The 15,045-nt window shown below is 38.1% G+C and overlaps 1 long non-coding RNA gene across 1 annotated transcript in view; it reads left to right on the top strand.

Moving 5' to 3' along the window:
- The window catches only part of LOC119895841, a 31,404-nt gene that overhangs the window by 10,504 nt on the left and 5,855 nt on the right, over positions 1 to 15,045 (top strand). The gene's annotated exons all lie outside the window — the stretch shown is intronic.

Genomic DNA, 15,045 nt, shown 5'->3' with positions numbered 1-15,045 from the left:
AATCTCTATATTTCTATAATATCATGGATCATAGGGAGCGTCAGATCACCGACTGTCTGCAGCGGGCCAGTCGCTCCGCATCTCCTGTCCTTGGTCTGCCCCACTCCCTCTCCGGTACAGGTTGTGTGGCTAGTACGACCGACACACTGTGAACGGTTCATGATCGTACCCTCTGCCTGGATGAATATCACGCATGATCCCTGTACTACTGCAGCTGGGGTCTCTCCACAGCGCCATGCAACTTTCTAAATTCTTCCCTCTCACGAAGAAAAGAAAGTTGAGGTCGTAAACACAGCCGCAGCTGTTGTGTGAAGCGTAATTGTAGAAAAATGGCTACATATGATAATAATAATAATAATTTATTATAATAAGACAAACATGCCTAATACTTTCACAGTCAGTCACTTTCACCCCCCTGCCCTCCTCCGGGGGGAAAACATGGAGCTCCCCCAAAGGCTATGGTATAGTTCGCACAGTGGTAATGAGCATGGATTATTTCAACATCAAGCTGATGAAGATATTACTGTAACGTTGTTGTTGGAGTTTAACAGAGTTTCCAGCAGTATGTGCGACGCCATCTCTTGTCCATGTCTCTGTTTTGGCCGATGCAGAGTCCTCACTCATGAGTTTGAGCACGCGCAGGCGCACACTCTTGGAAACCAAGTGGTTGCAATCTGAAACCTCACAGCTAGAGGCCACTAAAAACTACACATGGACCCTTTAAACAATGTTTAAATATCAATTTAATTTAATTTTCTTCTTAAAATTAGCCCTTAAATATGCTCCAGTACAATGACAAAAGTCTGAATTTAACAATAATCAGCATCGGCCTGCATTACTGAGATAAGCCCTCCAATTGGCTTCCTGTGATTGTTTTCAGCTATTTCAGGATAGCAGTGAGTTGACTACTTCTGTCAGACCTTTCTCCTGTACTGCTCCTGCATGAACATAGTGCATACGTACAGTAGGCCTGTCAGTAAGAGGCCAAGGTATGGCTGGTAGTAAATGCTGTTAATTCAGTCACACATGATGTATAAAATAATTCTTTCATTCCTGAAGCTAATTGTGTTCTACATTCTGTCTGTCACTTGGCAAGTTCTTCCAGATGAAATCACTTCTCGGGGACAACTCCCAATAAATTGTGACAGCTCCAGCTTTGAGTGTAAATAGTTTTGGGATGCGTGTGATTATGACTTTATAATGAGCCATTGTTGTCTTTCAGTGTGAGTCACAGTGAATGTTTTACATAACTGCTGAAAACGGATTTTGTTTTTGTGGTTTTTAGAACCGAGTTTGATAATTGGGCGAGTTTTTAAATCAGTAAAGCTGCTTTTACAGTTTTTTTTTTTTTACTGTTATTAACGCACATTGAGTTCACTAAGTTCATAAAACTCTTTTCTTTTAGCATCTCAGCATAACAATTAATCTAACATCCGAACAGCACTAAACACTTACTTAAACTATATACATCTCAGGATTAACATGTACCAGAACACTGATATCATTGAATGAAAAGTAACAGATAGCCTTACATTATGTACCACTCTTGTCTTAAAAGTATCTTTTATTTATCAATTTATATAGCATAAGCCAATATTCCATTATAGCAGTCTATATTACGTGGATTCTGGCACCTTACAGTTTATGTCACAGAAATGAATCAGATATAGTCAACTCTGTCTTCTGCATTTGGCCACAAGTTCTCATCAACATCACACCTTATATGTACCTAACACCTTGGAAGGAATCGCTTTGCTTGTCTGATCCACATCATGACATCTGATCATGTGGCTGCTGGTAGTCATAAACTTTCCACCTGCACGAGTAAAAGATTGCTTCTTTGAGGTTGATGAATGGAGAGTAAGCTGGAAGGAAAAGTGACCCCATCTTGGGATTAGCTGTAAACCACCGTCCCCTACTATTACCAAATGTAATGGGTCCAGCCCCATCTGTCCTCTGTCCTCACCTGGCACAAGTCCTTCATAGAGGCCATTAAGGAATAACAAGAGTCTCTCAGTGTCCCAATTAGGAGTTCGTGCATTTTAATTTTTATATATAGATGTAGTAGCAAATTGGCATGAATATTTCAGTAATTTTGAGTTATGTTTCAAACTTAAATTTAAAAGTTTTGACAATAGTGTGTGAATGTGCAAAATGGAGAGTGCATTGTGTCTCACAGCAATGAAGGGTTTTTGAAAAAGTCAACTCTGTATTAAGAAATGTGTGTTTGTATATTAAAAAAACATTGTAACATCACTCAACACTGGCACTCTGGCAAGCTATTCAAATAGTATATCAAAGTGGCTGATTTTTACACTTCATGGTAGTTTGTATGAATGATTACAACCACTTTGCTTTATTTTCTAATATAAACTGAGCAATTGCTGAGCATTTTCTTAACATTTATTTATCCAGTGATCGATTTAAAAGGGCATTAGGGAGTTTCCAGCGGCCACTCACGTTCCCGTCTCAGAGGCAGATCAACACCGGCGCCGTAACTTTCTTTCAGCACAGCAAGCCGCATATCGGCACAATACTTCCGAAAAAAGGCAGAGTGACAGCAGCTATAGGCAGACAGGGAGAACAGACAGAGCTGGAAACTCAGGTAAACTCCCACTGCAACGTTACAGTAATAGTTTTATCAGCTGCAGGTTGAACTAACGTTACATTTACCTACATTAAGCCGACGTGCTGCAGCGTTAACGTTAGCTCGCCCGCTGCTTTTCAGTAATGTTAACCATCTTTACTATGTGTGAATCTGTCACCGGAGGCTCAGCAATGTCTGCACAGCTACATGTATTGGATGATAATGAAACGGTTAGTGAGCTGGAATGGATATTATAATGAGATTGTGTCACACTTTATAACAGTCAGACCGCAGTAAGTAACTTTACTGTAACTAGTGATAGTGGATGGCTCTTCTTTCCTCCAGGTTGTTGTGACCGTTTTGTTGCAGTGTTTTATGTTATGTGGGTCACGTTAGTTACAGCGACTGAGAGGTGGAGAAGCTGTGTACCTGAGTATTGGTAAATCCACAATAAACATAAACTGAATGTGACGAAGAAAACAGAGGCAGGTCCAAGCTACTGTAGCGTTAGCTGGCTGCTCCTCGCTGCATCCCTACAGGCTACCTTTAGTCAACAAATCGCTCCACATTTGCTTTTTGCCGTTACATCCTTTCTTGCAGGCTAAATCAACAGTGGTACACAGGATAGTAACATGGGTCGCGTTAGTTGGTGAAAACTAACAGAGAAAACAGGCATGTGCTTCATTTCTAAGTGAGTTTTGAGCCCATTGACAATAAGGCAATGAAAATTTGATTTATTAAAATCAAAAACTTGCATATAGCCCCTTTTAAAGCAACAACAGGGAGACATTTAAGTCCATCACGAAGACCAACTTGACCCTAAAAAGAAATTCCAGTTCTTCCTCTACAGGTTTACTCCAGCTGACATCCACAATCCATTTAATTGCTGGGTTGACACAAATGTTGTAAAGATGGAGATCAAGCTGCAGGAAGTATTGAGGACATGACACTAAATTATGTGAACGGATCAGATGTTTACATGGCATTTTAATTTCTCCACAGGCAAATGTCAATCATTACTGCTTTTGTGATGCAGTAACGCTGGTCACATGACCTGTTGCCACAAACCTTGCATATGTCCACGTGTATCTGTTTAGTATGTACTATTTGAATACAGCAGCAGACACTCAAGAAAATCCACCTCCTGTGGTTCATTGTTTGGCGCTAGTTTTAGTAGTTCTATCTACCTATTATATAAACCAAGAGCACTGCTGATGTATTTGTGGCATGAACAGAAAAATCGCATGCCCATGTTTGTGTCGTTTAGACTTACACTCTTTTTCTTATGCAGGGTACACTTGGATTGGTGATTATTATTAAATGAGAGCAGTACTCAGGTAAAAGCTGCAGTACCACAATTTGAAAATACTCCATTACAAGTAAAAGGCATGTATTCAAAATCTTACAGTAAAAGTACATCATAGGTATTTTCAACAAAATGTACAGTATTCTAAGTAGAAGTACTTGATTTGGCCACCGTGAGTGATGTATTATCACATGGGGTTATTATATTATTGTATTAATACTACTGATGCATTAACATATAAGCAGCTTGTAAATGACGTTGATAGTTAAAAGGGAGGTAATCTGCTTCGTCCGTGTTTCCTAAACTTAGGGTCAGGATCAGGCCCATTTTTTGTTGGTCGCCAATTGAGTAATTGAGTAAAATTCTTAACAATGTTACAATATGTAAATTTGTGAATGAGTGATCTTTTTTGCTACCCTTGTCCGTCAGCTCAGATGCTGTGTTAGGTTTTATCGCTCTCTTCTTCCTAACCTGATCTTCTGTCCACATTCATACAGAATTTTTATGTCTATAGTCTGTAATCTGTCACTGTAAATACTATGATATCTAATCTAAAGTACAAGGATGAGTTTATTAATGTTGACTTCACCAAAGCAATTCAAAATGGAGAGGAGATGTTTGAATGTGTAATATGTAGGGAAGTGCTCAGTAATGAGGGTTTTAAAATGAATAAACGAACATTCGTGGTATGTGGGAAAGTCAAAACATTTTTTATTTTTTTTTGCAAAGAAAAATTCTTGAAGATGCGTGGATTCAATATGGTACAACATACTAGTGTGAATCTGGCTTTCTGACTCTAGAATACCTGAATAACCAATTCAGAAACAGACTAAATTCTCAGTATCATCTCAGAATGGCACTTTCAAAAACTGACCCAGAGTAAATAGCTGGTTGAACCAGCAACATACTTCTCATTCAGGTTATGTCAAAAGGCATGTTGTTGAGTGGATAATAAAATGAGACTAGAGAAAGGGGTGAGATACAGAAAGGAGAATATATCATTGTTGCTTTTGTTTACTTTAATACAAAAATTTATACGGTTTATATACATGGTTTGTTTTATAATTGTGTAATGTAAATGTACATTTGTAAATTTGGGTCCCAGGGAGACACCAGATTTCTCTTTCGGGTCTTGAGCTGAAAAAGTTGTAGTGGGGAAAAAAGTACAAAATCAAATTTGAAGTGGAGCAGATGAAGATAAAGTAGCATATAAAGGAAAAACAAGTAACACTAAATTGTACTGAGGTACATATGATTGGCTGCATTCCACCAATGTAATGCATCAGTAGCGTTCAAAAGCTACACATTGTCTATCTAAAGAATGCACTTTTTTTTTCCAGTTTAATACAGACAACTGGCTAAGCATACATGTGTACACTTTAAAATTCAGTAGTATTTTCCAGACCAATCCTTCAGCTTTCTTTTGCAGAAATATGCTGCTCAGAGGATGAACAAATTAGCAACGTTGGTGCAGCAACTACAGCCATTACGTTAGACCTAGCTCACTGGCTTCACAAACCAATTCTCAGACTGAAAGAAGATCTGATGAGGTTTAATTATGAGAAATAAAATGTTAAAATATTTTTATGCCCTAATAGTCAAGAGCCGTGTTTTGCTGTTACAGTAATCTTTAAAGAACAGAGTTGTGACAGTAAGTGAATTTGAACAGAAGAGTCAATCCCCACATGCCTTAAATATGCATAACACCCTGACCCCGGTATAATGAAAAACTAAAATTTAAAAAGTACATGGGACCTCTAACCAGCCAACTCAGAAAAAATGGTTAACTGACTGAGGGCGGTTGTCTGTGGAATGAATGTATAACGACAGCAGTTTTTCAGTACTGGATGATTTAATTTCCTGTCAGAGAGTCAACCAAAGGGCACTCCCTTTTGAGAAAGCTGGCAGGAGAGTGAGTCAAATTACATTACACCTGCTAATTAGAGCCTACTATTACTACCTATACCTGTTCAACTATTGTTGATATAATCATCTACAACTTTAAAGCATACTGCACTATAAACCCATTTCATATTGATCCATTTTCTTAATAATTAATGGAACAAACCTTTATTTGTTATTTTTCCACTGTGTTAATCATAATATTTTAATGAATTTATTTAAGCCTCCTAGTTGTAATTGTAAATGTATACATCTGTTTAATCCAAGTTTGGTGCGTCTCTAACTCTAAAGGGTTTCCTCGTTACCTTTGGTTCATTGGTCTCAATAGTATCATAACATAGTTGCCAACAAACAGTCCCCTTGAAACCAAGGTCATAATATACACAAAAAGCTATTTCAATTTACTCTCATATTCAGCTATTTGTGTATGTTTTGTTTGTTTGTTTCCACTGCACTCTCTATGAACAAGTTCATAGAGAAAAACGGTCTGCTATAGCTGTTCTTGGGCAGGTTGTTTCTCTAGTAACCTGTCATCTGATTTCATTATGCCCAGACAAACATGCTTACATGGGTTTGCAAAGAATGACATGAAAGATACACACACACACACACACACACACACACACACACACACACACACACACACACACAACAATACTATGATACTCCCAAACCATAGGTGTCATTTACACTGGGGACGCTGAGGACATGTCCCCACCACTTTTTGAAATGGCTGATTTTGTTCCCACCACTTTTTAAAAGCATAATTTGTTGTTTTTTTTAAACATTTTGAAATATAGCTTGCAGTTAAATAAAAAATGAAAATGCCTTTAGAAAGGTGTATTTGCACATTAAGAAAACCTGCAGTGCAAATAAAATATAAAAGAAACAAAGGTGCATTGTCCAAAAAAGTAACTTAAGCTAAAGAAAAACAAGCTACTGATTATAAAATGACCCAAAAATGTGCATGCACCAATCAGTAACTTTAACAACTTCTTTACACAGTTTCTTTTTGACCAAGTTTTCCATTTTCTCCCTTTGAACATGACAAAAGTGGAGAAAAGACTAAATCATGCCTACATATTTGTTGCCGCAGCATGGATGATATTACAAGAGAAAAGTTGATCTACAGGAGAAACCGATCTGAAAGCAACACAGAATGCCTGAGGGCTGCACTGCATTGTATTCTTTAGATTAGATTTAGATATTTTGAAATGTCACGTTCTACCTGAATTCTGTGTTTCGTTTTACACAAATTTCAAACATTTCCAACATAAATTGGTGCAGAAACTTTCACCAGAATGCAGGAAATTAAGTGTTTAATGATCAAAATTTCCCTCCCCAGACCCCCTACTCATATATCTCGCAATTGAGGATATCTTTAAAACACTGTTTTGTCTCATTCTTGTGAACCTAATATTGCATATCTTGATGTCTCGCAAGCTAAGTGTCTCTTCACACCCCTAGTCTGAGCCCCTATGTCCCCACCACTTTTCAACACAAAGTGACATCCTTGTCCCAAACTGAAAGAGCAATCAACATTATGTTATGTTTGTTTGTGCAATTTGGCCTCCCTACCGTTTAATAAAATTCACCGCTTTCGTAAATAAGGATAGCTGTACACATACATTTGTTATGATTACATTACAATCAAAAACTAGCAAGTCGCCAACTTTGCTAACACAGAAAAAACACCATTGTTCGCCAACAGCAGCATAATGTTGCTTGTCCAAGTGTGGTATCTACTACAAGAGTTCTCAAACGTTTTCACATCAAGGGACCCATACAGGACCCGTACATAATGACATCCTTCTCTCTGTTGACTGTTGATCTAGCAGCATTTTAGTCCTGCAGCTTTTGACACAATCAACAATGGAATTCTATTAAAATGCTTGGAGGATGAAGTTGGTCTACAGGGCACAGTGTTAAAATGGTTTACTTCCTACCTGAGAGAAATAATTTTTCCTGTTAGAATGGGAAATTGTTCGTCTTCCACTGCTGCTATTAAATGTGGCATCCCTCACAACCCGTCAGTTCAGGGCCAGTCGGAGTCAGATAAGGCCAGGTATCAACTTGAAACAACGGCAGCTCGGGAAACATCACACATCCCCTCTGAAATGAACGCGGATGCAAAGGACGACGAGAGTGGGAGAAATCAAATGGCCTACTTGATGAGTATCAAGCCAAACTGCACAATTTGTTGGCCAGTGTCCTTTGTGGTGCACGGTGGCCTGTCAGACGTGTGACAGCATGCCGAGGCAGTGTAATGACTTAATAAAATTGATTGATTGATTACTCTAGATTTCATATGCTGCCTATTTGTTAAGAAATATTTTTACAATGTAAATAAATCACATGCCTACATTATGGTATGTTTTTTAAGGTTGAGGTATACAGTCAGATACATAAGCATTAATTTATACATAAGAGGTAAGATACACATTTAATTATCAAAACATAGTGCCTAGGTGAAGAATATAAGCAGCTACTGTGCTTAACCGGTCTATAGAATTGCCTACTTCAGTGTTTCCCATACGTTCATTTATTTGTGGCGGCCCGACACAATATCAACGCTGGCTGCCACATATTGATTTTCGATTTTTTTTATACTAGGCCTATTTAAAATCATATTTTATTGCAGAGCTGCAGGCAGCACGTATTCGTGCAGCGAATCCTCTCGCTTGTCCCTCTCTCTCTTGCTCTCTCTCCCTCATTAACACAGCTTCACAAGTTTGTCCAACACAACACTGTCAATGTCAGAGACCCAGCTTAAAAAAGTTATTAGCAAGCATGTAGGCGCCTAGCTAATAAGGAGAGCTAAGTTAATGTTAGAATACAGCTGGGTTTTTGAGGCTAGCATGCTGTAGGCCTATATGGCTGGTAGTCAATATCAAGTGCACGATCGCAACCCCACTGAGTAGACAAACAGCTGCTCAGTGCTGCACGAGTAGTGTACTTTTGACAAGAAAACACCTATAAAAGGAAGTAGGCCTAACATGTTCCAATACTGCACACAAGGCCTACTACTTCTAGTCAACTGATGTTCATGATGTTCATTGAAAATCCTTTGCGAAAGTCTTTTTCAATCGAATTGTTTTAGCCTATTTTTAAGTTATGAACATGTTAATTTAATAAGTTAATAAAATACAGTTCACATCCTATTTTTTGTGGTCTCACTGTCACACATTGTTGGCCTATGTTTATTATTGTCATAGCTGTGTATTTAGCTATGACAATATGACCACAAGTCTGAGTTGTGATAGAGAGAGACTGAGTGCATCTGTTCACATTGATTTCAATAGCAGATAGCTTATTATAATGTCCATTGATATCCATCTTAATACTTTCCTGAAAACATGTTTTAAGTTATGATATACCACCACTGGCACACCATCAGGCCTGCTGTTGCCGGGCCCCCGAGGGTTGTGGCCCCCGCTGTGGCAGGCGTCCCTTATTTTTCTGTATTATAAGGTGGCAACCCTAAACCGGACGTTGCATATTTATTGTTGCTAACTTTACCAGACGTTGCATATTTGTTGTTGCTAAGTGTAGCTAACTTGACCGTGGAGCCCTAAACATCTAAAAATGATGCAAATGGGGTACCCAGGACATCAAAAGGTGATGCCAAAGGGCCTTGACCAAGCGCCAATATGTGACGAGTCGAGGTGAGAATGTGTTGTTTTGTATCACTGTTATGCAGATGATATAGTTTTACATACCGGTTACATAGTTACTATTTGGCCCTCTGAACTCTTTCCCTAGCTTAACCTAGTTGCTTGGTCCCCTGACTACAAATTTGCACAGTGTAGTTAAGAATCTTATTTTTTTTCTTGGACACTTGTTTGAATTTTAACAAGCAAGTCAGTAGTGTCGTGAAGGACAGTTTTTATCAGCTTAGAGCAATAGCCAAATTTAAGCCATTTTTATCTGATAGGAACCTGGAAACGGTTATACATGCGTTTGTCACCTCACGGCTGGACTACTATAGTTCTCCTTACATGAGGTTGACCCATTTCCCACTTTCTCGACTAAAAATGGTTCAAAATGCTGCATCTAACTTTTAACTTTTTAATCTCTTTTTTACCTTATTCTGACTCCATGGTTTTTGTCAGACACTCTCACAGCATATTAATCTGATAGGAAGTTTTTGTTTGTTTGTTTGTTTGATTTAACCAAGTCCTTCATATTCCAATTATTAATGTGTGCTTGTATACTAGTGTATACTGTGTATTTGGATACACAATGGTATATACTCTTTATTCTTTTTATTCAAGTATATTTGTATTTGTGTGTATTATGTATTTGGGAAGCACTTTGGGTCAACTCTTGTTATTTTTAAATGTGCTATTTAAATAAAGTTACTTGACTTGACACAAATAAGAACACAGACCCCATTTAAAGAGATTTTGTCCCAGGGTCCCCCATCTGATAGGATTTTTGCTTTTAGATGTTTTATTACAGAAATGTATGAAACCCATGACCCAAGTAGTCACACATTCTGTCATTGTGTTACTTATGGATGGAATTATAACAAAAAAAATAATTATTCCCCTTTCTGCTGGACCCCACTGATCTAGTAAGTTTGCTAACATCAAGTAGAGATTTATAGCTAGCGGCCAAACCTCGGCTAAATTTGCTCAAGTCATCAAGCAAGCAAGTGCAACAACACAAGACACAGCTTTTAGTTATTTCACACCAACTAGTAAAAGCCAGTCTTTTGTCTGGTTGCTTGCTTGGTAACTCTCTTTTTCTCTTCCTTGCTTCCTCTCTTCGCAGCCTTGACGTATTTATGTCCATACTCAGAATACTTAGCTAGTATATTGTACATTATATACTATTTTCTGCTTCTTATAGCTTGCTTGCTGAAGAGTTGTCTTGATGCCAGCACTATGTTGTTTCCTGCCCAGGACTCTAAAGTTACATAGCAGCATTGCAGCATGAGGCCAGGAGTGGCAATGACAAAGTGAATGGAATGAAGTGGAGTATTCACCCTATTACAAGTCAATGTGGCACAACATACTACAAAATATTGCTTTAATGTAAATCTTTGCATAATATAACATAATGTTATATAGCACATTTGTCATGTTGGATAAAGAGGGATTTTGACACCAGATTTCTAATTGCAGTATGCTGTACAATTAAAGCATTGCATTGAATGATATCAGTCAGTGTCACGAGAGTGAAAAACCTAGGGAAATACCAAGCCAGTTTGATTTTACCCCGATGGTTACTGTGGTGTGTGTGTGTGTGTGTGTGTGTATTCAGGGGAAGTAACCTTGCATGTACATTTCTGTTGTTTCACAACTATAAAAAACATCTATTGCTGATCTTCATTGTAAAGTGACTCAGTGTGTAGTGTCATTGAGCACATGTCAAGTGAAATGTTTACACTTGCCAGATGGAAAGCACCAGAGTTATCTCTCTATGGTTCCCCACTGCATCTTATGCGCGCACACACACACACACACACACACACACACACAGCCCCTCCCCCCTGCCTTATAGTACTCGTGTGTTTTTAGAAGTTTGGCTGCCATCTCATCTATGCATGTGAGTGCAAAACCTTTTTTTCTGAAGCGACTATCAGGGCACTTTAGAACTCCTGTCATGGTAAACCCCATATTATTTTCATCTTATAATAGATAGGAATAGATAAAGGATAAGGCTGCCCTACATTCCATTTATGTAGGTAGGCAGGTAATTTTATTGTCACAATATAACAGGTTATATAATAAAACTGAGCTTTGTAACTCCCTTCTGCTAGTGCATTAAATGTGTGTTAATTCATGGTTGAAAATGGTCTCTATGAAATGTACTGACCAAGGTTTGCTAAAAATCCCCAGTTTGTGTTTTAGGAAATTATTTTGCCTTTTTTTAAATGATGGTATATTTTTTGTGACACATTTTGTGATCTTCAGCAGGAATAAACAGATTTGGGAATGAGAGCCATAGACATTATAGGGAAGTTGGCAAAGTTACATTTTCTTGAGAAACATTATTACAACATTAAGCGCTACTTCGCATTTAAGACCTTCCTAGGAGGCATATTCCACTTCCTCTTTGACCTTTGTGTGCATGATCGATTGTGCTGCTGCAGCAGATTTATACCCTTTCTCTACAGTAAAGGAATAAATAAAAATATTTAAGAAAAAACACCCCAGCCCACACTGCCAGTCAAAGAAATCAGTCAATACAGTTGACAAAATCAGAATGGCATCATGACCTAACCAAATGTGAATGAACAAGCATTCCTACTGGATGATTGACTTTTTCCAGTTCCAGAGGGGTAAGATTTCAGTTCTGGTTGATCTGGTGAAAACCTGGTGGTAGGCCTAACAGCAGGTGCAGTTTGATACTTTACAGGTCACAGATTTCTGGGGGCAGCAAAATAAACTATTGTCATTTTTATTTTTTTTGTCAAGTCAGGCAGTAATTGGCTGTGATGGTTGTGATCTTATTTAGTGCTGCACACACAGCCTGTTCTTTTTTGTTAGGCTGCGATCTCTAGTTGCAGAAGAAGTCAGGTGACGTAGTATAAAGCGACAAAGTCCATGTAAGGAGGGTGGTGGGGTGGATGGATGTGTCAAGAAAACTGCACATTGTGGGTTTCTCCACCAGTGTTTTTGAGGGCGTGCCCCACTAGCCGCTAGGCCAACATTACGCCTGCAGCTTTTCATCAAACATCTCACTGTGACTGCTCCATCTTGTTCAATTACTCCCTGCAATATTTCAAACGCATCCGCTGTCAAAAAATGCAGAAAATGACAGTTGTCTTGTTTTATAGCTGTCAGTGCTGATCTCACTGACAAAAACATTGCATTTCTTGTGACTACTTCATAATAAACGTCAACATGTGTTTCACCAGTTAAATGCTTTAAATGTGATGCTGCAGCATTAGGAAATGTTCGGTTCAAATTAGCAGTTACTTAAAACAGCATTTTTTTTTTCAGGAACGTTACCACCAACACTCAGTTCATAATACTGCAAATTTATAAATATTTCCATCCATTTCGCAGTAGATAGTGACTTAACAGACATTTATGTAAATTTAAATCTTCAAGATTGTTATATTAAATGATTTACGCAATTTCAAGGCAACTGTAGCACACACAGCTAGCACCTAATCGCATAACGTAACAATAGACCTAAAGCACACCACACACACAATTAAACTTGAATTCAGGACACTCTTCAGATTCAGTTGCTTTGTTTGAATATGTGTGTTATGTGCATCAGTGAAGGAGTGTAAAATGGGTCAGCCACCAAAAACCTATTGTTTTAATCCATACATTTTCGTACTTCTTTTTAAAACAATTGCTTAAGATGAATGTTTAAAGTCCTGTACTTCAGGTAACTGTAAAATTAAACTGAACAAACAACATCTTTTTAAAAGGCATTAAGCATCGTGCTTGACATACAATGAGCCTTTGTTGGTTGAAACAGCAGGGAAAATATTTGGAGTAGCGAGTAGGCCTACAGTTAAACTGTGTTTTTCCGTCTTGTTTGTACCGTGACCATCACTTCACTTGCTAGGTTTACAATACAGAAGCTTCACCGGATGTTTTAGCATGAGAAATCATGGGTTTAGTCAAGTTTAACTGCTCAGTTTTTCAGATATATGTTGCCTCTGTAACAACCATGTATTCGACATGTTTTTATTTTGTTCTTGATGTTGCCAAAAAAATATTAATTTAGTTACCAACTATATATATATATATATATATATATAGAAGTTTTTATGAAACAAATTATTTAAAAAAGAAAATGTTTTGTAAACTACTTGCTACTTGATGAGAATTATAAGAAATAGAGATTAATTAACTAGAGATTAATCCATACTAAAAAAATATTTGAACTTTTGTTCTGAGTTCTGTCATAACCAACCATCCATCCATCCATCGTCAACTGCTTATTCTAAGTACAGGGTCACGGGGGTGCTGGAGCCAATCCCAACTGACATCGGGCGAAAGGCGGGGTACACCCTGGACATGTTGCCAGTCCATCGCAGGGCCACACATATACAAACAACCAGTCACACTCAGACTCACACCTAAGGACAATTTAGAGTCACCAATTAGCCTAGCCTGAATGATGGTGGGAGGACGGCGGAGCACCCGGAGAGAACCCAGGCAGACATGGGAGAACATGCATACTCCACACAGAAAGGCCTGGAACGAACAGGGTTCAACCCCACAACCTTGTTGCTGTGCTGTGTTGCTGTGAACTTTGATATATAATTGTACAAATCATATAGCACACCTGTTGCATCATCACTTTTTGTCTGCACTTCGATCGAGTTGTGAGATACGCAGGCTATCCTATTGACCTAATCAAATCAACTAATCAGTGGATTAGTTCAAAGATTAATCGGGTACTAATAAAATATTTACCAGTTCTTACTGGTAAATGTAGGTACAGGAAAAAAAGTATAAATATATTATACTATTTTTGTAAATATTGGGTATCTACAGGGTACAGTACTGAGGAACCAATAAAGTATGAGTTTAGATATGCTATCAAATGGCAGGGGTACAGTATGATAAAGAAATTGGCTTTGGGAAAATCTCTTGACACTCAAATGGAGGTGTTATTGAAGAACCTATATAAGTATATGAGTTAATTTCCCAACATTATAACAGGTGTACCCACCAGTGCAAAGATACTGCAATGTGTTTTGCTGTAAGAAAAGAGGTCAGCCTACAAATCTTGGAATAATGAAGCAATTGTCAGTCATTTATGGAGAACAACAACTTGCTACTTACAAAGGACATCACTGGTTAAACGTTATTTAGCCCACTAGTTTATGTTCTTTAAATTGACTACGGTGTTGTTCCTTACAGTAATGATGGGATGCCGAAATTAATTGTCCAGAAATAACAAAAAAGCCAAATACGGCCTAATCCACTGTCCATCTATCCATCTGTGGTGACTTCATAGAAAAGGCAACAAACGGTCTGAACCGCTTTGAGTTTTTACTTCACTCATTTATGAGAAGGCGTGAAGCTAGCCGCACCTAAATTTGTAGTGCACACGTATTCAAGCCTTTATGGTAAATCCACTGAAACGGACCAGTGTGAGCTGATTGAAGTTTAATAAAAACAAATATGTTTGCTCTTTCCTCATTGCAGTTATTTTGGAAAGTTACCCCAACTGTTATAGAGGAGAATTACTTTCTAAGTATTTCAGTTTAGTTCAGTGTGCTTTATTGGCATGAATGTTTCATTTAAACATTCATTCATTCATTCAT

The sequence above is a fragment of the Micropterus salmoides genome, unplaced genomic scaffold (genome assembly GCF_014851395.1).
Source record: "Micropterus salmoides isolate LMB-PRFRI ecotype aquatic unplaced genomic scaffold, ASM1485139v1 Ms_hic_scaffold_9, whole genome shotgun sequence".
NCBI lineage: Eukaryota > Metazoa > Chordata > Actinopteri > Centrarchiformes > Centrarchidae > Micropterus > Micropterus salmoides.
Note: the sequence above shows the minus strand (reverse complement) of the source record. Positions and strands in the feature narration are given on the sequence as shown.